Source organism: Talpa occidentalis, unplaced genomic scaffold, assembly GCF_014898055.3.
Source record: "Talpa occidentalis isolate TD23 unplaced genomic scaffold, MPIMG_talOcc4v2.1 talOcc4.15, whole genome shotgun sequence".
Lineage (NCBI taxonomy): Eukaryota > Metazoa > Chordata > Mammalia > Eulipotyphla > Talpidae > Talpa > Talpa occidentalis.
This window is the reverse complement of record NW_023601543.1, coordinates 42600673-42624719: the sequence shown is the minus strand read 5'-3', so window position 1 is coordinate 42624719 and position 24047 is coordinate 42600673. Positions and strand designations below refer to the sequence as shown.

Sequence of the window (24047 nt, the reverse complement as noted above, 5' to 3'; positions counted from 1 at the left end):
AAAAAATTTCAGTGCAGCAGGGCCTCCTTCGTGGCCTAGGGGTTAAGTCTCAGCACTATGGACGCTATGGCATGAGTTCCATCCCTGGTCAGGGAGCTAACCGACACATGGCACAGCAAAAGTACATCCAGGTCATTAATTTAAGTGTCCCTTGTCCTTACACTTCACTGGGTGTCCTAGAGAAGATTCAACCACCAGCAATATACACACATACTGATTAAAAAAAAAAAAAAACAGAACATTTACTGAGTATTTATAATATGCCAACCAATGTTCTAAGTATTTAATATGCATTTTCGTTTAAACCTCAGAACCAAAATCTAACATAGGTACTACTATTAACTCCACATTACAAATGAGAAAACTGAGGTACAGAAAGTAACTTGCCAAGTCACTATGCAAAAAAAAATGCTGTAGACAGATCTAAATCTAGCTGGTAACTCACAAATCATACCTTAGCCAGACTTAATTACAAAATACTGTTAAAGGGTTTGCTTTTTAAAATAGCTAACAAAGAATCCAGAGAAATTTTTAAAATACTCAAGAAAAAAATTCTTAGCAAGATTTGAGCTGGGCCTCTCTGGTGGCGCAAGGGATTAAGACATAACCTATGAAGCTATGCGCAGCCACTGCAGCACGAGTTCGATCCCCAGCCAGGGAGCTACCCACAAGGCACAGCAGATCTTTCCTGACTTGCCCGCTGCTCCTGTCAGCAGTGTATTTCAGTCAATCCGCCTGTTCTGTTCCCCCACTCTGTCTCTGGTGAATCCTCTCAGCCCCCACACCTCTGGCCTGTACCCCAGTTCTTGTAAGCATAAATAAATAAATCTTTTAAAAAAAGATTTCAGCTGGATGGGCCCCTTTAAATAACTCGATTGTCCTGAATTGAAGCAAATCAACCATGGTTATAAACATACTCTATTGGGGGCCTCCCTGGTGGTGCAAGGGGTTAAGTCTCAGTACTATCAAGTTATGGCCTGTCACTGAAACAAGAGTTCCATCCCAGGCCAGAGAGGTGACCCACACGGTGCAACAGACCTCTCCTGTCTCACCCACTGTTCCCCTCAGCAGTGTATTTTAGTAGATCTACCTGTTTTGCTCCCCAATCTGTCTCTCACCACTCCCTCAATCTGTCTAGCCAATCTGTCTCTCACCAAACCACTCCCCACCCAGTACCTCTTGCCTACACCCCAGCTCTTTCTGCATAAATAAATTTTTAAAAAATAAACATGCTCTAGTAGATTGCATAAAAATTCCACAAATACATATTACTAAAAAGAAACTGTTCTCTTAGGACCAGAGAAGAGTATGTGCTATACCAATGAATCCACAGTAACCAGAAGAACAGCCACTTAGCATTTGCTGATTTTTTTTTTTTAATTTATACAAGCACTGAGTACAGTCAGAAGCGCAGGAGGGTGAGAGAATTCACCAGAGCCAGAGTGGAGAGAAGAACAGGCAGACTGACAAAGTACACTGCTGAGGGGAGCAGCAGGTGGCAGGAGAGGTCTGCGCGCCATGTCGGACCCTCGCCCGGCGGCCAGGAATCCAACCAGCACTGCAGAGGCTGCGGGCAGCTTCACAACCCAGCGCTCAACTGCTGTGCCACCAGGGAGGCCCAGTATTGGCTGATTAAGTTGAACAATTAGCAGGGTCTTTATCTTATTTATAAACATGGATGTTTGTTACTTTTCAGATTCAACTTACTTTTAACTGTGGTAATACTGACTTACATCATTGCCTCTGTTTTAGAAGTACAGGATTTCCCCCTTCAGATGTTACTACCACACTGCACCCACCAAAACACCCAGAGTGACCACCATAATCCACTGTGCTCCCTCTGCACTTTGTTCTTGACTCTCCCCCTCTATTAGCCTCAGTTTTATAGTTAGCTTTCTAGAGCTTGTTCTTATTTGCTTTATCTGACCCTGTTTGAATTCTCCGTATTCCACATAAAAGTGGCATGATCTGTTATTTATCTTTCTCCTTCTGACTTATTTTGCTTGCCATAATTCCCTTCAGGTCCACCCATGTTGCTGAAAACAGTTAAGAGTTTAGGTTTTTTGATAGCTAAGTAGTATACCACATCTTCCTCATCCAATCATGTATATTTGGGCATTTAAGATGTTTCTACAGTTTGAAAATAAACAAGGACACAATATCCTTAAACAAGAACAAGACAATACAGGATTAATACATATTTACAGGATTAATACACATTTATAGGACAATCTACACAAAAAAAAATTAGCTGAATACCCATTTTTCTCAAGTGCACTTTGGACATTCTCCAGGACTGACCACATTCTGGGTCACAAGGAATAACAAATTCATGAAGAATGAAATCATACCAAGCATTTGCTTGGACTATAAAAGCAGCAAACTAGAAATCAACCATTAAAAAAAGGCAGGAAAAATCTCTACTACATGGAGACCAAACAACACACTACAGAAAGACCACCGGGTTAACAAGAATATAAAAATAGAAAAAAAAAAAAAAAACTGCCTTGAGACAAATGACATTGAGGACACAACCTTCCAAAACTTATGGAACACAGCAAAAGCAGTACTAAGAGGGAAGAATATGGCAATACAGGCCCACAACAAGAAATAAGACGTCAAAATAATCTTATCTCTTACCTTACAGGGTTAGAAAAAGAATAGACAAAACCAAGTCAGCAGATGGAAGGAAATAATAAAAATTAGAACACAAATAAATAAAACAGAAATCAAAACAATAGTCCAAAAGCTTAATGAAACTAAAAGTTGGTTCTTCAAAAAAGTAAATAAAATAGACAAATAAAATAGAAAAAGGAAGATTACTGAAATAGGGTAAGAAATGAAAGATAAGTTAAAACAGACACTGCAGAAATTCAGAGAATAGTGCCTCCCTGGTGGCGCAAGAGGTTAAGTACAGCACTGTGAAGCCATCAGCAACCTCTGCAGCAGTTCTATCCCCTGTGGCCAGGGTGCAAGCCACATGGCGCTGCAGACCTCTCCTGCCTCGCCCACTGCTACCCACAGCAGTGTATTTCAGTAGATCCACCTGTTCTGCTCCCTACTCCGTCTTTGGTGAATCCTCTCACTCCCCGCACCTCTGGCCTGTATCCCAGATCTTGTATGTATAAATAAATCTTTAAAGAAAAAGAAATTCAGAGGATAATAAGAGACTACTGTGAACACTTACATGCTATTAACCCTTTGCACTCCGCTGTCCTCTCTCAGGGGACATTGGTAGCCAATGTTCAGAATGGTTCGGAGTGCAAAGGGTTAAGTTCAATAACCTAGAGGAGATGAACAAATTCTTAGAATTATACAGCCATCTGAGACAGAACAGGGAAGAAATAGAAAACCTGAACAGACCAATTACCAGCAAGAAAATTGAAACAGTAAACAAAATTCCTAAAAAAACAAAGTCCAGGACCACACAGCTTCACACGTTAGTTCTATCAAACCTTCAAAGATAAGTTGATACCTATCCTGCTCAAACTCTCAAAAAGTTGAGAAAGAAGAAATACTTCCAAATACATTTTATAAGGCCAACATTCCTCTAATACCAAAACCAAAGAAAACAAAAAGAAAAGCATGGACCAACTTCCCTAAAAAATACAGATGCAGAAATCCTTAACAATACCTTAGTAAACCAACTCCAACAATGCATTAAAAGGATTCTACAGGATGACCAAGAGGGATTTAAACCACAGAAACAAAGATGGTTCAACACCCAAAAATCTCAATGTAATTAACCACACCAATAAAAGATAAAACTTTGAGCAGGCCTTCCTGGTGGCACAAGGGGTTAAGCACCACACTATGAAGCAATCTGCAGCATGAGTTCTATCCCCGGCCAGCCAGGGAGAAACCCACATGGCGAGGCAGACCTCTCCTGTCTCGCCAGCTGCTCCCCTCAGCAGTGTATTTCAGTCAGTCTGACTGTTCTGTTCCCCGCTCTGTCTCTGGTGGATCCTCTCACCCCCCGCATCTCTGGCCTGTACCCCAGCTCTTGTATGCATAAATAAATAAATCTTGGGAAAAAAAAAAAAAGATTGGTCTTAACATCCCCTGCTCATGGACTGGAAGAATTAACATTATCAAAAATGTCCATCCTACCGAAACCAATTTACAGATTCAATGCAAGTCTGATAAAAATTTCAATGGCATTCTTCAAGAAATAGAACAAACATTGCTAAAATTCATATGGAATCACAAAAAACCTCAAATAGCCAAAGCTCTCCTGACTAAAAAGGAGAATAGCGGTATCACACACCCAAACTTCAAACTATACTACAAAGTCATAATGAATTAAAACATAATCATGACCATAATATTTATGGTACTGGAACAAAAACAGACACTGCACTCCGCTGTCCTCTCTGCACACAGACTGCACACAGACCAATAGACTTGAATTGAAAATCCAGAAATAAAGCGACACATATATGCACAACTAACATATGACAAAGGACCAAAGAATACGCAATGTAACAAGGATAGTTTGGTCAATACATGATGCCCGAAAAACAGGACCACCACATGCAGAAAAATGAAACTAGACCACTATCTGACACCATACACAAAAACCAACTCAAAACAGATAAAGACTTGACTATAAGACTTGAAAACAATCTATATAGAAGAAAACATGGGCAAAAGATTCCGTGAAATACACCTCAGGAACATCTTTGAGGACCCATCTCTAGAAGCAAAGAAAGTGAAAGAAAAGATAAATAGCTGGGACTATACCAAACTAAAAAGTTTCTGTACATCAAAAGAGACAATAACCAAAACAAAGAGACAACCTATTGATTGGGAGAAAATATCTGCACTCCATACAACTGATAAGGGACTGATTTCAAAGATCTACAAAGAGCTCACAGACTCAATAAAAACAAAGCAAATAATTAAGTAAAAAAGTGGGCAGAAGAGATAAAAAGACACTTCTCCAAAGAGGAAATGCAAATGGCCAACAGGTATATGAAATCCTCAACATCACTTAAAATCAGGGAAATACAAACCAAAACCACAATGAGATACCACCTCACACCACTGAGAGAATGGTCCATATTATAAAAAAACTGGCAATAAAAAATGCTGGTGAGCATGTAGGTAAAAAGGAACCCTCTTACACTGCTGGTGGGAATGCAAACTGGCCCAACCACTATGGAAAGCTTAAACTACTAAAAATGGAGCTACCATATCACCCAGCAATTCCACTCCTAGGAATCAACCCGAAGGACACAAAAAAATTAATCCAGGGCCTCCCCGGTGGCGCAGTGGTTGAGCGCTGGGTTGCGAAGCTGCCCGCAGCCTCTGCAGCTCTGGTTCGATTCCCGGCTGCTCCCCGGCCACCGGTGGAGGGTCCCGCATGGCGCACAGACCTCTCCTGCTGCCCGCTGCTCCCCTCAGCAGTATACTTTGGTCCTTCTGCCTGCTCTGCATCCTGCTCTGGCTCTGGTGCATTCTCTCACCCTCCCACTCTTCTGACTGTACCCAGTACTCATATAAATAAATAAATAAATAAATAAATAAATAAATAAATAAATAAATAAATCTTTAAAAAAAAATAATACAAAAGGGGGCCTCCCTGGTGTCACAGGGATTAAAGTCTCAGTGCTATCAAGCTATCAATAGCCACTGCAGGCCTGAGTTCAATCCCTGGCCAGGGAGCTAACCCACATGGTGCAGCAAACCTCTCCTGTCTCACCTGCTGATCCTCTCAACAATGTATTTCAGTCAGTCTGCCTGTTCTGCTCCCCACTCTGTCTCTGCTGAATCCTCTCACCTGTGGTACCTCTGGCCTACACCACAGTTCTTGTATGCATAAATACAAATAAATATTTTTTAAAGATTTATTTATTTATTATTTATTCATATAGGTTACATCCCTGGCTAACCCACATGGCACAGCAGACCTTTCCTGTCTCACCAGCTGCTCCCCTCAGCAGAGTATTTCAGTAGATCTGCTTGTTCTGTTCCCTACTCTCTCTCTGGTGAATCCTCTCACACCCGCCCCCTGCACCTCTGGCCTGCACCCCAGTTCTGTATGCATAAACAAAATAAATCTTTAAAAAGGTGAGGAGGAAATTAACTTTACATAGAAAAATCTGATACCACGTTTACTAAGTAATCAAATTACCAGTATTGAGACCAATCAACATCATATATCTATTAAGTTGCACTCCAAAAAACACATCATCACTTGTTTTAGACCTACCATTGCACAACCTTAATCCAATCATAAGTAGCATCATACAACCCCAAATTTGAGGGACATCTCTAAAAACATAATTTGTACTCTTCAGAAATGTCAAGGTCAGGAAAGGCAATAAAAGGCAGAACTCTTCCAAAGTAAAGGTCATTCTTACTGTAATTGGAAACTTTGACTAGAGACTGCATTAGATAACAGTATTATATACCTTAATTTTTTTTGATTCGCTAATTATCCTTAATTTTGTAAGATACCCTTGTCCTTTGGAAATACTAAAATTATTTAGGGGGGAAGAGGCATGATAACTTACTCTCAAACAATTAAGAATAAATAAAAGTGAAAATGTGCATGTGATAAAGTAGTTGGAACAAAATATTAACACTTGTGACTCTAGATAAAGGGTAAATAGGAATTCTTTGTACTAGTAACTTTTCCTTAAGTTCAGAATGACATCAAAATAAGTTACCAAAAATCTGGTAGCAGTTTAACTCTTCTTCAAGTATCTTCTTTTTCTAAGACATAAAAATATTATAGACCAGTTTCAATTAATGTGATTACATTCCCAATCCAAGAAAGCAGGTAACAGTTTAAAATATAACTGCCTGAAAAAAAACCTCACCTCTACATTTGCCCACTTCATTCCTACTTTAAATATCAGGAATCAGTGTTGATAAGAATTTTGACAAATATAGGGTGAAAGTCAACAGATACAGTGATATGATTTAAGAGCAACATCTGACATATAGTTTTAGTTTCATGATAAATCTCCATCCTTTCCTATTTCCCTACTTTATAGCTAGAGTTATCTTCTTGAGTTTAATATTCACCATATGTTTTTTATCATTTCACTGTATCATTACTGTTCTTTTTTAAATGTTGACTGGGTTACTGTAAAAACTTAAAAAGTATTTATTGGTTTTCTATAATGAAGACAAAATGTTACATTTTAGCACAGCATACAAAAGCATACAAAGTCTAACCACAACTACATTTCTTTTTTTCATCTCTATCTTTCATATCCTCTCCAATCACAATGTCATGCTGTTCTCAAGGCATACAGTCTTCCACCAAGTCTCAAGACTTCTCCTTTTCACCATTTAGAATATTTCCCCTCCCACCTACTACCACCACCATGTTGCCTCAAGACCCAAATCAAACCTGCCATATCTCTCTTTGGAAAATATTTGCCATCAATTCTTCAAGGCTTTTTTTTCTGCTCTTCCACTTTTCTTCTCATATCTCTGTAACTGTACTTACTCACCATGTATTGCAAGCATTTACTTCTCCACTTAAGTCCAGTATTAACTGTGAATTCCTATCATCTAGAACAGTGGTTCTCAAATGGTAAAATTGTGCCACCCCACCTCTCACAGGAACCATCTGACAATGTTGTGAAACATTTTTGACCGTCACAACAGGGGAAGCTGGGCATTACTAGCATCTAGTGGGTAGAGTCCAGGGTTACAAAGCATACAAAGGACAGCTTCCCAAAAAAAAAAATAATCTAGACTAAAATGTCTGTAATGCAAGGTTGACAAACTTGATCTAAATATTTGGCTGACATTAGGCCTTAGTGTTTATCAAAATAGAATGAAAATGTTTATTGAAAATCTCAGAAATCCAAAAAAGGATAATATGTAATATGGAACAGTACAGGCTCAAGAAGAACCAAAATGTCACAAAGAAGAACAATGTGGGTTTTCATGCCCTGAAAGATATCAAGACTTCATAAAAAGCTACAGTTACTAAAAACAAAAAATGTAACTGATGAGAACACACCCCAGAAATGACAACAAACCAATGGAGGAGGAGGTAACTAAAAAATTCCCCTCTTTCCAACAAGGAAATAACTATGCTGGTACAAATTGTCAAAAATCAACATTTTGGGAACTCGACAATACAATTCAAAAACTTAAATAAGCAGGGGAACACTTAACAGAAAAAAAACTGCTGAATTTTGGCATGAGAGTCCTATGATGTTTTCAGTTATAAAACTACCATGTTAGACTACCCTAATAATGTGGGTCTTCATGACCCACAAGTACAACCTGCAGATGCCAAAGGATTAATATTCTTAAAGAACTGTGGCTGTGTGTCTTGATTTGTTGTGTTGTTGTCTGATGGACTGGGTCAGCAATTTGCCTTTCTTTCACCCACCTCAGAATTTCCTCTGGAGGACCAAGTTCCTGAGATGAATAGTTTGTCCAAAATATTTAAAAGCAAATATACTATCCACAAGCACCTGGGGCAAGTTTTAACAAGTGATCCAGGTATTACACAGAAATAAAAGGCTAGGAAGGAAGAAGTTGGAAAAATAGATGAGGTAATAAAGGCTCTAAAAAGTTCCTCCATATACCAGGGAATAGAGAAGGCCACACACATATGCCCAGGGCTTAACACAAGCTCACAAAAGACATGAAAAGGTCGTAAGCTTTCACATCTGGCTAACCTTTAGCCTCCATGCAATCAGGAAATGACAGCCAAGGAAGACTTATAAAGACTGTCTAAGCACTGAGAAGTATCCCCATCACTGAACCAATCTACAAAGCCCAAGACACTGCTTTTGGTTATTTTGTTTTGTCATTTTTGTATCCAGTCACTTAGGAAATTTCTATCAAACCACTAACTGACAAAAACCTACCAGAATAAAATCTTTACTGTTCACCCACAATATAGGTTTCCACTGATACATGAAAGTAGGAAAGCTATTACCATTAATTTATATTCAGCATTCCCACATCCAGAAAATAATCTGCCAAATCATATCAAAGAGAAATGCTCTATTTTTAGAGAGCAAGGAAAATCAGTACAGCTTTTATAAAATTAAATTAGAAGTAAAATAAGTACAAAAACTACAACTCATAACAAGCAGCTACAACAAAATCCTGGGGAGGGGAAAGAAACTATGTTTTCCATAGTTACATTATAATATTGAAAATACCCATTTTCAACAAAAAGTTCCAAGTCTGCAAAAAAAAAAAAAAATCAAATGGCCCAATTGCAGAGAAAAAGGAAATTAACAGAAATTATCCCTGAGGAATGCCAGATGCTGGAATTAGTAGGCAAAAACTATAAATCAAGAGCTAAAGAAAACCATGAAAAAAACTAAAGAAATCAGATTTCTGAGCAAGATAAGAATATTCAGGGAAAAAATTACAGAAAAAAACCAAACATAATTTTGAAGCTGCAGAAATAAGCCAAAAAGAAAAAGAAAAATACCGGATGGTCTCACTCATAGCAGGAATCTAGAAAACTTAAATAAGGGACCAGGAAAATGAATAACTATAAGAAAGTGAAAATCAAAATCAACAAAAAACTATGAACCAGAGACACTTTTAGGGGGCGGGGTGGGAGGGGAGGGATTGGGGTCAGAATGGGGGGCTGCAATTGTATGGGGAATATAACAATAAAATTTATTAAAAAAAAAAAAATTTTGAAGCTGCAGAGTGCAACAACAAAAATCAAAAACTCTGGCCTCCGTGGTGGCACAGGGGGTTAAGACTCAGCACTATGAAGCTATCCACAGCCACTGCAGTGCAAGAGTTTCATCCCCGGCCAGGGAGGTGACCCACATGGTGCAGCAGAACTCTCATGACTCGCCCACTGCTCCCCTCAGCAGTGTATCTCAATAGATCCACCTGCTCTGCTCCCCACTCTGTCTCTGGTGAATCCTCTCACCCCCCACACCTCTGGCCTGCACCCCAGCTCTCATATGCATAAATGAATAAATCTTGAAAAAAAATGAAAAACTCACTATAGAGGTTCAACAGAACATTAGAACAGGGAAAAGAATGATCTTAAAACATAATTCCACTGAGATTACCAAGTATGAAGAGCAGAAAGAAAAGGAAAAGGAAAAAAAACAACAGCATCAGAAATTTGTCAGACACCAACACATGCGTAATAAGAATTGCAGAAGGAAAGGCTAGAGACAAGTCAAAAAGAATCTCAAAATCAACAAGTAACAAGAACAAGGACTCTCTTTAACAACTGAACACCAGGTAGAACAGGAAACAAGATGATATATTTAAAATGTTAAAGAAAAACTGTCAACCAAGAATTCTCTATCTAGCAAATGTGTCCTTGAAAAATGATAAAACATGCAAAAAAAAAAAGGAGCTAAAGAAAAGCATTGCTAGTATATCTAGCTTAAAGAAATGCTAACGGGAGCCCATCAGGATGAAATGAAAGGATACTAGAGTATAACATGGCACTATATTAAAAAAAAAAAAAGAACAGGGGCCCTCTCTGGAAGCACAGGAGTTAAGTCTCGGCACTATCAAGCTATCACCAGCCACTGTGACATGAGTCAATCCCCAGCCAGAGAGCTGACCTGAATGGCCCAGCAGACCTCTCCTGCGTCTCACCCACTGCTCCCCTAAGCTGTGTATTTCAGTCAGTCTGTCAGTTCTGCTCCCCATTTGTTTCTGGTGAATCCTCTCACAGCCCGCACCTCTGGCCTACACCCCAGATCTCGTATGCATAAGTAAAATGAAATTTTTTTTTTTTAACTATTAGAATAAAAGAACTCAGGGCCTCCCTGGTGGCACAAGGGGTTAAGCACAGCACTAAGAAGCAATCCGCAGCCTCTGCAGCAGGAGTTGGATTCCCACACAGCCAGGGAGCTGCCGACATGGTGCAGCAGACCTCTCCTGTCTCTCACCCGCTGCTCCCCTCAGCAGTGTATTTAAGTCAATCTACTTGTTCTGTTCCCCACTCTGTCTCTGTGAATCATCTCACCCTCCCACGCATCTGGCCTGGACCCCAGTTCTTGTATAAATAAAATAAATCTTTAAAAAAATATGTATATACTTTGATATTCATCAAAATTAAAAACTTTTGTGCATCAGAGAATACTATGGAAAAAGTGAAGACAAATCACAAAATGGAGGGAAATATTCACAAATTATGTATCTATATTAAGGGATGAATGTATTTTACAAATGATTCCTACAACCAAAAAAAAAAGGCAAAAAACTGCATTAGACATTTCTCCGAAGACAAACAAATGGCCAATCTCATATAGAGATTCTCTAAATCACTAGTTAACAGGGAAATACAAATCAAAACTATAATGAGATTACACTTCACACCCATTAGGAAGACTATTATCAAAACAACAGAAAATAAAATGCATTAACAAGAATGTGCCGAAATTAGAACCCTTATACACTGCAGGCGGTGGTATATAATAGCGCAGCCATTGTGAAAAACAGTTTGGTGGTTCCTTAAGAGAGAAAATACTGATTCCCACATCAAGGTACCTACCCACAAGAAGTGAAATTACGAAGTCTAACTACTATACACCAATATTTACAGCAGCACTATGCACAAGAGCCAGAGGATGGAAACAACCCAAATGTTTATCAATAGATGATTTGACACTTACTATGGTATATACCTACAATGAACGGAATTTATCCAATCCTGAAAAAAAGAATGAAATTCTGACACATGCTACAAAATGGGTGGACAAACAAGATATTATGCTGAAGTGAAATAAAACACAAAAGAACAAATACGGTACAAATTACACTTACATGAAGGTATCTCAAATAGTCAAATTCATAAAAACAGAAAATAGAATGGTAATTAGGAGGCGGTTGTGGGAGAGGAAAATGGGGGAGTTTTTTAATAGGTACAGAGTTTCAGTTTGGGATGATGAAAAAGTTTTAGAGATGACAGAGATATAGATTGCACAACAATGAATGATTTGACGCCACAGAACTATACACTTTAAAATTGTTTAAACTTTTCATTTTATGTTGTGTAAATTTTATCACAAATACAGTCAGACAAACCCTTGAAGTTTTCTTGCAAGGCCCTGCAAGATCTGAGCCTCTGTTATCTCAATGGCCTTCTCTCCCACTATAATAAAACCTTATGAAATGGGAACATCTCACCCTAGGACATTTGCCATTATCAGTAGTATTTAACACTTAAAATTGTACATGACATTTTGACAAAGGCATTTTCTGTGGTAGATTATAAACACTGTAAAATGTGAGTGGGGCAGAAAATGAGTAGTAATAATTTATAGTTTGCAATGAATAAAATTTATTATGTAGTATTTATTAAAATGAAAGTTTCAGTGATTCTTTTACATATTCACAAATGTCTACATTATGGGGACTCCAATTTACCTACTATGGCATAAAAGGCAGTATACTTAATGGTAAGAACAACCTGGGTTAAAATCATTCCTCACTTTCATGCTGACTTTGGAAACCATTCCTCTCTGACTCTTCATGATTACATCAACTGAAAATGATTACAAAAATCACCTTTACCTTCCTTGAAACCCCATATTTTATTCAAGTTCATTCTATTTCCTGATTCAAATACTAAACTATTACTATACGATTTTTGCCTATAGCATTCAGTTGGTATATAGCATGTGCTACTATTTCTTTTTAGGGGGGAATTAGAAATATATTGCCTAGGGCCTCCCCGGTGGCGCAGCGGTTGAGCACTGGGTTGCGAAGCTGCCTGCAGCCTCTGCAGCGCCGGTTCGATCCCCGGCTGCTCCCCGGCCACCAGAGGAGGGTCCCACATGGCGCGCAGACCTCTCCTGCCGCCCGCTGCTCCCCTCAGCAGTGTACTTCGGTCCTTCTGCCTGCTCTGCTCCCCGCTCTGGCTCTGGTGAATTCTGTCACCCTCCCACACTTCTGACTGTACCCAGTGCATGTATAAAAACAAACAAACAAAAACAAACAAAAAAAAAGAAATATATGCCTATATTCTCCTAATTACATCCACATGTAAAGGACATGCCTAAAAGACTGTTGTAGGATCTCAGTACTTCCAATAACGGTAAATTGAATATAGGCTCAAATAACTACCACGTGTATGTTCAAAATGTCCAAAGGCTTCCCTTGTTTATAAATAAGAATAAAAAGTACAAACTCCTAATCATAGCATTCAAAGCTCTCTGGAAGACACTGCACACATGCCTTTCCAATCTTTTCTTACCACAAAAGAAGTTTCTCTTTTCCCTCTTCTCCCACTGAATTTTCTTTGACTTCTCTTACAATAAGCAACACCTTCTGCTTATAGTTCCCAATTTAAAACTCAGAGTACTCTTACTAGAGTATAAGCACTTCAAAGCAGGAAACTTCTCTGGGTTCATCTCTTTTTCCCATGTGGGAAATAATAAACTAACTCATACAGAAGAATAATAAATGTTTATTAAAATGAGAATAAAGCGTGCTCAGGGATTCCTTAAAAGAAAAAAGTGATTTGTTGATCATTTAAAAAAAAAAAAAAAAAACCTTAAGTCATTTAACACCTTTAACTATAGTCCCCCTGTCTTTCAAATGAAATATTTAGTAAAGTATGTTGGCTGCATTATAGTCAGCTTTTGAAAGAAATGTATTGTTCATATTCTGAGGTAATAGGTTCAATCACTTTAATATGAAACATTCACTCCTCTATTTTTCAGCACTCACAATACACAATGAAAATTCCTAAGGAGGGTATTTTGGTTTGAATGGGGGAGGGGAAAGGGTGAAAATGGGAAGGCAAGAAAAATAAAAAATAAGGAAATTCTCCCCACTCCATAGAAAAGAACCAAGTCTAGCTTTAAATCTCTAAATTAAATAGCAAAGAATGAACTAATTATCTTAGTATTGAAAGCAAAAACATTTTAAAATATGGTAAGAGGAAAGCTTTCATGTGCCTCCTCATAAAATGTGCTAACAAAGACCTATCACTTCACAGTGTTCCTTGCAAAATACATAATAAGAAGGAAACACCAGACAAACCCAAATTAACTAGTCTCAGTTCTTCAAAAGATGGGAGGGAAAAAAAACGGCAAGGTGAACCACCCCACAAATTTAAAAAAATTAAAGAAACATAACAATGAAATGCAATGTGCATTCTACAGATGGATCCTAGACCAGAACAAAAGAAATTCTGTCCTTCATTATAAAGGACATTATGAAGCAATTGGCAAGATGTGAGTAAGGTCTACAGATCAGAAATTGTTATCCATGTTAATTTCTAACTTTGCTAACTATATTGAGGTTATGTGAGAGAAAATTCCTATTTGAGAAAAAACACATATTAAAATATTAAGGGGTAAAGGGGCACCATGTCTACAATTTACTCAAATGAATCAGAAAAATAAAGAATGACAAAGCAAACATGGCAAAAAATTACCATTTGCTGAATATGGGTGAAGGACAAATGAGACTCTTTGTACTAACTTTGCAAATTTTCTCTAAGGCTAATTATATTTTTAACTTACTATTTTGAAATACAGTTAAAAGGAGATGATTATTCTTTATCTCCTTGAAAATGGATCACCTGAAGTTAGTCATAAAAAAATTTAAGAGGGGCCTCCCTGGTGGCGCAAGGGGTTAAGCGTCAGCACTATCAAGCTACATAGGCAGTCACTACAGATCTAACCCACATGGCCCAGTAGACCTCTGTCTCCCCTGCTGCTCCCCTTAGCAGTGTATTTCAGTCCATCCGCCCATTCTGCTCCCCACTCTCTCTGGTGCATCCTCTCACCCCCTCCTCCACACCTCTGGCCTACACCCCAGTTCTTGTATGCATAAATAAATAAATCTTTAAAAAAAATTCAAGAAATCATTGAGTGAGATATTACAAGATCATTAGACATTGACTAGAAAGATGTTTTAAGAAAATATTTTTTGATCTGTATTTTTTTTACTTTAATCATATTTTATTTACTTGCCAGTCATTTACAAAACTATGTAATTTGGGGAGTACAACTTCACACCTCAACATGTGTATGCGCTTCATTTGCCCTCCACCAAAGCTCCAGTACCAATACACAATGACAGTACCTTCCCTTTTCCTGCCTCCCCCCCTCCACTGTTAACCACCATATTTTTCAGTCTAGCAGTATTTTTGTGTTTTCCTAGTTTTGCTTCTTTTGTTTTTTATATTTATTGATGCATATTTTCAAAATATCACTTTCAAAAACACTAAAACATCTTTTTTGGAATGGGACAACTGAGTTACTAGCCAAATAAATATTAATATAGATTTTTTAATAAGACAATATAAGCTCGATGGGGACAGGGCCTTAATTGTCTGGTTTGCCAAGGCAATACTTAGAACACTTTTTGGCACATAGCAAAGTAATAATTCAATATTCAAGTAATGATTATGTCCCAGACATTAATGAAAGTGCTTTGTGTCTATTGACTCACTTAATCCTCACATGGTCCAAGAAATATTTAGTGAATGAATTAGCACTTTTTGCAGGATGACAGTTACAGTCAGTTCTGCAATCATGTAACACACCGAGTTTCTGAAAATCACCAGGTTATACATAATTGGCAATGAACACCATAGGACTTACTGGAAAATGGGGTTAGAAGCACAACACTCAAATAATTTCATCAGTGACACATTTAAAAGAATTAGCTACCTAATATTAATGGTAGCACAATTTAACACAATTTACATATGTTAAGTGATTAAGAAATACACAAATACAACAATAAATATGGCACTTTACCTTGAAAAAGACCTGAAGTTTGCTTGTGGAAGTGGACATCAGGACTGCAGCTCATGAATTATTGTGAAGTGATGGGAGGAGGGTTATCTGAAATCGGATGGAAAATTGTAACAACAGATGTGGATGGGTGTGGCTCATAACACAAGGGGTGAACTGAGGTAGCTGGCAGACTGTTTGAGTTGTGTGAATGTATATTGTCTGTATTTTAATGCAGCTCAGTTCAGCTGGGTGCAATTCACCTAAGGCAAACTCTTTCTATAAAGGGTCAGGTAGTAAATATTTTAGGCTTTGTGAACCATTAGGTCTCAGTTGCAACAATTCAACTCAGCCATTATAGTACAAAAGCAACCACAGATAATGTAAACAAATGGGCTTGGGTGTGTTCCAACAGAACTTTACCAACAAAAATAGGTCACAGTTAACTGACCCCTGACCTTGCAGACAAAATCCTGCATAAACAAATGCAAAATTTGCCTTAAGCTTAAATTGTTTCCTGATTTATAAATCTTGTTGGAACAAATTCGTATTTTCAAAACAAGCTTTACAGCAGAACTAAGTTTGGAATGCTATTTAAAAAATAACTAACATGATTCAAATATGGAAAATAGTAAACCAAATATTATTTGAAAATAAATTATTTATTTTGGATTTTATAACTCAAATGTCACCTAAAAGGCAACTGACCACTTCAAATCAAAATTAAGACAACTTAAGATAGAGTTTGAACAATCACAGTTACTCAAAATGTGTGCATTAAATTGTAAACAATCTTTAAGAAAAGCAGGTAATACTTTTGACAGTTCTTGTGAAGTTAAATTAATCAGGCTCACTCCAAGGGTACATGCGGCTTTCAAAATTTACAACATACAAACTACACTATAAGTTTTCTGAAGAACTGAAATATAACATGGTGACTACAGTTAACAACAGTGTATTATATACTTGAAAGTTGCTATAGAGTAAATCTTAAATGTTCTCACCACAACAGAAAAAAATGGCAATTATGTGAGGTGAATATTAACTAACCTTATCATGATAATCATTTCAGAATATATACATGTATCAAATCATATAGTATACCTTAAACTTACACAATGTTATATCAATTATATCTCAATGAAGTTGGAAAAAACATACTAGTTACACAAATGGCTATCCAATATTTGTATAGGAGTTAAAAATTCTAAGTTGACCTTCTTCCAAGCAGCAAACGCTAATATACAATCTTCCTTTGCTCGAGTTGCTATTCCTCACATCTGCAATTTTCCAGTCTTCTTGGTCAAAACTGTACTCATTAGCCAAGGATCAGATTCAAACGTTCATTCTATAAAGCCTCCCAGAATCCCATCAGAAATGTCTTCCTACTCTCAATTTTCACAGCAACTTAGTTTTTATTAACACAGTATTTATTACTTTATACCCTTCTTCAAAACTAGGTGTACATGTCTTATTTCCTCTCTGTGGAAATTAAGACTAATCTGTAGCCACACTAATCCCCTGTCCCAGAACTGTTCCTCTTTCACAGCCAACCTCTAACTGCTAACTCATTTTCAAGACCCAAGACAAATACCATCTCTTCAGCAAAACTTTCCTACACACCCCCAAAATTAACTTTTCTTCATTTATGATCTCTAGCACAACCAATATATGCCCATGTTAGCACTGCTTTGTACTTGCTTATTTACTTATCTCCCTTGCTAAATTAATGAAGTGGGAATTTTGTCATTACCCTCTGCAGGCTCTAGCAATGTGCCACGCCCTTGGTTGATACTCAAGTATTTGGTCAGTTAATAGAGCATGACACCAAAAAATGGAGTACAGGATACATATGCATGAACACCACTACCATCCCAATAATTTCTTAAACAAACATTGCATGGAACAGTTAATGAGAACACTATCAAGAATGGCTACTTCAAGCCAAAACTGAGACAGAATCTCACAGATGAGATCTAAAATAATGCCTATGGTACAAAACTCACAGGGTAAAAAACAAAATTGTCTAGCTCTAACATAGGTCTTTTCAGAAGTATCATCTATATAATAAAAGAAGGGCAGAAACAGAGTACACTGGATATTATTAACAAACTTCCCAGCAAAGTCTTTCCTTTCTATTAAGTATTTGCACAGGTATGTGTACATGATACTATGACACATTATATTAGCAACAAAATACTATATCCTAATAGTGTAAGTTTTAAGACAAAATGAATACATTGAATAAAGAAACTACTGTTGACTTCCAACAAAAATCTGTTATTTCCGGCCTCCCTGGTGGCGCAGCAGTTGAGTGCTGGGTTGCAAAGCTGCCCGCAGCCTCTGCAGCGCCGGTTTGATCCCCCGCTGCTCCCCAGGCACCGCAGGAGGGTCCCACATGGCGCTCAGACCGCCCGCTGCTCCCCTCAGCAGTGTACTTTGGTCCTTCTGCCTACTCTGCTCCTGCTCTGGCTCTGGTGAATTCTCTCACCCTCCCACGGTTCTGACTGTACCCAGTGCTTATATAAATAAATAAATAAATAAATCTTTTTTTAAAAAATCTGTTATTTCACCAACAAAATGGGTTTATTTTGAAATTTAAAAAAGACAGGTTGGAAAGTGGATGTCTCCTTATGAGACCCTCATGCACTTTATGAATCAAAGCCAGCAACCCCCTATATAGTCTCTGGAGGACCTCCTCCTTCCTTCAGCTGGGGAAGAGAAGCCAACAGAGACAAGGCACATTGGGTCCAGCAGTGCATGGATAATCTTCTTCAAGCCTCATCTTCATTTAATTAAGGTTTCTGCATATTAATTTTCATACCTTCATCACCATCCTTCCTTCTCCCTACCCCCCAAAAGGCAAATAAAAATTTTAAATGATTAAAACTCATATAAGCAGAATTTTTCTTAAAAAAGCTTTATATCACTAGAACATCTAGTACAAGTTCATTTTGCAAACGACAAAGCAGAGGACTAGAAAGAATGATTTGTCCAAAGTCATACAATCAGGCCTCCTTGGTGGCACAAGGGGTTAAGTGTCAGCATTATGAAGCTATCAGCAACCACTGCAGCAGAATTCAATCTCCAGCCAGGGAGGTGACCCACATGGCACAGCAGAACTCTCCTGATTCAACTCACTGCTCCTCTCAGCAGTGTGTTTCAGTCAATCTGCCTGTTCTGCTCCCCACTCTGTCTCTGGTGAACCCTCTCACCCCTTGCACCTCTGACCTGCACCCTGGCTCTTCTATGCATAAATAAATAAATCCTTTAAAAACAGAAAAAGAACTACTGTTATAACTATGTTACCTCCTCCAGAACAACTGCAGACTTTATCAATATCCATTAAAATTATCCCCATTTCATCGGTGGAGAAATGGAGGTTAAACATCTCGAATGTGTGCTATCAAACCAGTCAACAAGACAAGTATTAGGGTACAGGTATAGAAATCCTACTTAAAACATTCCCTTTACTGTCCCTAAAGAAAAACCCAAAGGCTGAAACAATCTGAACAGCGTCTGCCAGTGTCTAATAGAACATTTAAGGTCTGGGAGAAAACACTTCATACAAATCCAAGGATGGCCCATATCCTGTCACCCAACTCATAAATTTATCCAGACTTCACAAGAGCATATAAATACATATAGTTACTTTGTGGAAAAAAAAACTTTATTTCACATACCTACATCTATATAAAAGTTCCTTTTGAGAATTACATTTACCTTATCTCTAGAAATATAATATATAACTGGTCAACTATACTAAGAGTTGCCAATAATAAGAACTGACCTGATCAGAATTAAAGCCACAAAGGTCTTTTTTTCACCCTAAGCATAACATAAGCAAACATCTGGTATTGAAATGCTTTCAAAATAATTTTAAAAATTTGCATCTACTCCCCCTCCACAGGCCTGGCTTAATGCTTTCCACGTAGTGAAATGCAAACATTTTACAGATATTTTTCAAAAATCAGCCAAGTGTGCAATTGTCAACTACCACCTTAAGTAAACTTTCCAAGACATTTTCCCAACATCTCTCAATTTAGACAACTTCTGCCTTTTTAAATTTAAGACCAATAACAAGTTCTACTGCTGCCAGTTTTTCAAGTATTCATTAAGGATTAGAATACCACCTCAAATCAAATCTCCAAGTTCTTTGTAAGAAAATAAATTACAGTTGACCCTTGAGCAAGATGGGGGGTTAGGGTGCCAACCCCACCAACCAAATCCCTCCTCACAGTCAAAAATCTGCATATAACTTAAGCCCCTCTCTGTATCTGCAAGTTCCACATTAATGGATTGTACAGATATTCTGCTGGCTGAATCTCTTTATTCCCAAAGACCTAGAGAAGAATATCTAGGAGTAAATGGAACCACACAGTGCTGTTCAAAGGTCAACTGTCAAGTTTTATCTGTCAACCAGAGGTTGATCTTTCATAAAGCCAAAAATATTAAGAAACAACGAATCCTATTTATAACAAAATTTAAAAAAAATTAATAACAACAAAACAATTAAAGACTGAGCCACTGATTTTTCACAGTATGATTAGTTAGGTCATGAATTATTTTTGGCCAATTGATTTTTTCCCACCATAGATTCCTAGGAAATATTTATTATAAATATTAAAATTCATATTTGTTCCTATTTTTAAGTGCTAGAGAATTAAAGAAAAAAAAATCTCGAACTATTTTGCAAAACAGAATAAATACTTAGAATTGCTCATAATATCCCTTCCTCACATCAGAAGAGAGTCAAGAATGATTCTGTATTGTGGGTTCAACTCAAGCATTACCTGCCAGATTATCCTTTAACTATAATCATGGCTTGAAATGAATGACACTTCAGCTTGAGACAGCACTGAACACCCACTTGGAGCTCTTTATTAGTAAATAATCAGAGAGCATGCTAATTTTTAATTAATTTCCTACATTTATATATACGTGGTTCCATACAAGGGGTTTTCCACATAAGACTCTCCTGAAATTAAATGTTTCAGTTATCTATCTCCTCTGGACCAAAACAGCAAAATATTATAAAGAGCTACAAACTTATAAGACTGACAACAAGGCCTCCCTGGTGGCCTAGGGGTTGAGTCTCAGTGCTATCACCCCTACAGCCTGAGTTTGATCTGCAGTCAAGGAGCTAACCCACATACGGCGCAGCAGACCTCTCTTGTCTTGGCCACTGCCCCTTTTAGCAGTGTATTTCAGTGAATCCACCTGTTCTGCTCCCCACTCTGTCTCTGGTGGGTCCTCTTGCCCCCCATACCTCTGGCCTTCACCCCAGTTCTTCTACACAAAAATAAAAAAAAATAAATAAATAATTTAAAAAGACAACAAATGGCCATGATAGTAGTTAACATGAACTTTTTCCTTTGTAATAGTTGGGCTTAATTAAAATGGTCAGTCACATTAGATCTAGCAGCTCAAACTTATTGTTAAGAATATAAACTCTAGTTAAGACAGTTCAATTCCTGTTCCATCAATTGCAAGCTGTATAACTTTGATCAAGTTAATTTATATCGCAGTGCCTCAGTTTCCTCCTCATCTATAAAATGGGGAGCACCAAGTTTCTACCACATACACAGGGTTGTTCTAAAAATTAATACAGATTATCACGTACAGATTATCAGGTACAAATTAAAGGACAATAAGGAGCACTCAACTTTATGATCATTACTCTTACCACCAAGATCTACAAAAGTACAAAACCCATAAGAAAAATTGGCTCTGGCATAAAATGAGTAATTCCATTGAAAATTCTGTACATAACTAATTTGTTCAGCCTAAAGAAAGGAGAGAACCCAAGTTCAACTCTTGGTTTTGTTGGGGTTTTTTCCCCCAACCCATGGTTTTAAATGCAGATTTCATGAGACTTAACAAAATCTAGAGGTGATATTTAACTGTAAGGTACACTCTTCATGTATAGGAACATGAGCACCTGCTAATAGCCCGCCAACTCGCTGCACTGGTTACCTCTTGGGTGGTGAATACCCTATAAAAGTTTGTTGCACCTGGGACAATTAACACAAATTCAGAAACCAAGTCCACAATTTTCAGATTCTTAGGGTTCTATTTTCTAAGAACCAAAGTGGTCTTTTTTCCTAAAGGGAAGGAAAACATCTATCTGCCGCTTGTTAATGCAGAAAAATAGTTGTAAGTATTATAGGCTTTTTCCGAAATTCTACAAGCCAGCTAAAGTGCTCTAAAAACGTGTATGTTCCTAATAGTTGCTCAAAGGCACATTTTGCCAACTTCGAATGCAATTCTGATCCATGCTCTCTATAATTTTCTTTATTTTACCACCAGGTGCCAAAGATGCACCTCAGGGTAGGAAAATTTACCTAATTCACAATAAGGAATGCAAAATCAAATGTCAAACTGCCTGAAATGCCAGTCCCCTGGGTGAAAGTGGCGTAGATTTCATATTAACAGCCCATAGTTTTAGACACTATCAGGAGGCAAATAAAAAACACAAGAGAAAAATAGACTCAACTTAAATGGGCTTCTGATAAGAGGCGACCTGCCAGGTACCGCTTCCCGTACAATAAATCTTACTTCCCAACAAACCCACGTTAACCTGCTCCCATCCCTCATGGAATGATAAAATAAAATAGGGTCTAGTTACTTTCCCTCGAAATCTGCCCAAAAGTGAAGAAATATTTGAGGTCTGCCTTACCACCCTTTAAAGCTGGACTTCACAAAAAGTAGTGTACCGGAGTCCTCTGGAAGTAAATTCCCTTGCCTAGAGGTAAATCCAAGGATACCCTTCAAGATCTGGAGTAGAGAAGGAATGTAAATACCTGGCAAGACCCGCCCGCTCCCCTTAGAGAAAGGCTCATCTCCAGGGGCTGCAGGAAAATTCCGCAAGGTCGGGGTACTTCCCTGTCTCCAGCAGTCTAAACGCCACCAAGTCGTCCCAGGATCTCACATCCGCCCGCCCCTCCCCCTCCCCCTCGGCCCCCCTTCTTCCCCACGCAGCTTCTAGGCCCAAAGATTAGGAAGAACGGCCGGGATATCAAAGACCGCCTCCGACTTCGGGGTCGCAATCCACAGGCACCAAAGAATAAACAGAAGAGGCCAACCAAGCTTCACCGGTCACGGGAGGTTGGGAAAAGCGCCCAACCTGCCAGGCCGCGCCCCCCCACCCCCACCCCACCCCCACCCCCACCCCCACCCCGGCTTGAAGCCTACAGCCGAAACCCCGAAACCCTTCTCACCTAAAGAGAAAACGATGCCTCTTTCCGCCAAGCACCGCACAGACCTACCCCACACGACAAGCCTTCCCAAACGCCCGACTCTGAAGTAGCGAAGGCCCAGGACGTTGAGACCCGTGTTTTACCTCATGGGCTCAGCAGTCATGTTTTCGCTTCAACGCCTTGTCGGCTTCAGCTACCGTAGGACGCCGCTCTGCCCTCCCCGGCGCCTGGTTACGACAGAAATGCACTGGGCTCGTAACCGTCACTGTAGTTGGTGTTGGATCCTCCGCACAGCTCAAAGGCCGATACCACTGCCACAGCCGCAAGAGCCGCGGAAACAAAGCGACGCCGATGCAGCCGCCATTTTGTTGGGCCGAGGCTCAGGCTGGAGAATTGGCGCGTCCTCCCTCTTCCTCTTTCCGTCACTCATTGGCTAGCTCCTCCGCAGCGCAGGCTTTTTATTGGCTGCGAAAATTCACCTTCTTTGGGGGCCTGTTGCTAAGGCGGTCTACGTCATTTGATCCCCTCCACCTTTTCCAAAGGGGGTCCTATTCAGTCCCATTGACCTGAAAGTGCTAGTAACGTATTTTGACATGATTCTGAAAATGCTTTCTGATCCGTCCTCTTTTCTTTGATATATTGACAAAACAATAACAGTAATTTGCATTTATTGAGAGATTACTGTATGCACAGCACTGTACTAATCCTTCATTCGGATTATTGCATGTAATCTTTACATCTTTTGAGGCAGACAGAAGCTTGTTTTCTACATTTTCTGGGTTAGGAAACCAAAACAAAGTCCCAGAGTAGTAGAGCCAAGAATCAGGCCAGCCATAGCATTCTTAGCCACTAAACTGTATGACCATCCTAGTATATTTTCTTTCCTGTACTCTAGGCCATCATCAAATTCGTTGCTTTCATAGAATGTCTTATAGATCATGCTTTGTTTTTTATACATAATACTCATCATGCCAGCATGCATACATACGTGTGCATATGAAGACCAACTTGAGATATGCATATAAGTTTTTCAAAGTAAACTCTAAACTGCCCCTGGGAAGACACGGGCTTACCAACCACTTCCCAAGTCTGATGTGATGTTCAACTCACAAACCAAGTAGTCTAGGTCTAGTTCTTCATCATTACAGAGAAAGTTTGGTTGAATTATATT

The 24047-nt window shown here is 38.6% G+C and overlaps 1 long non-coding RNA gene across 1 annotated transcript in view; it reads right to left on the bottom strand.

The window, feature by feature from the left end:
• Positions 1-23060, bottom strand: part of LOC129145871 (uncharacterized) — a 49744-nt gene extending 26684 nt beyond the window's left edge. Inside the window, exons 1-2 of the long non-coding RNA XR_008551991.1 lie at positions 23020-23060; positions 15702-15788 (exon numbers count right to left, since the gene is read on the bottom strand). This is a non-coding gene — a long non-coding RNA (uncharacterized LOC129145871). The remainder of the gene's footprint in view (positions 1-15701; positions 15789-23019) is intronic.
• Positions 23061-24047: the final 987 nt, after the last annotated feature.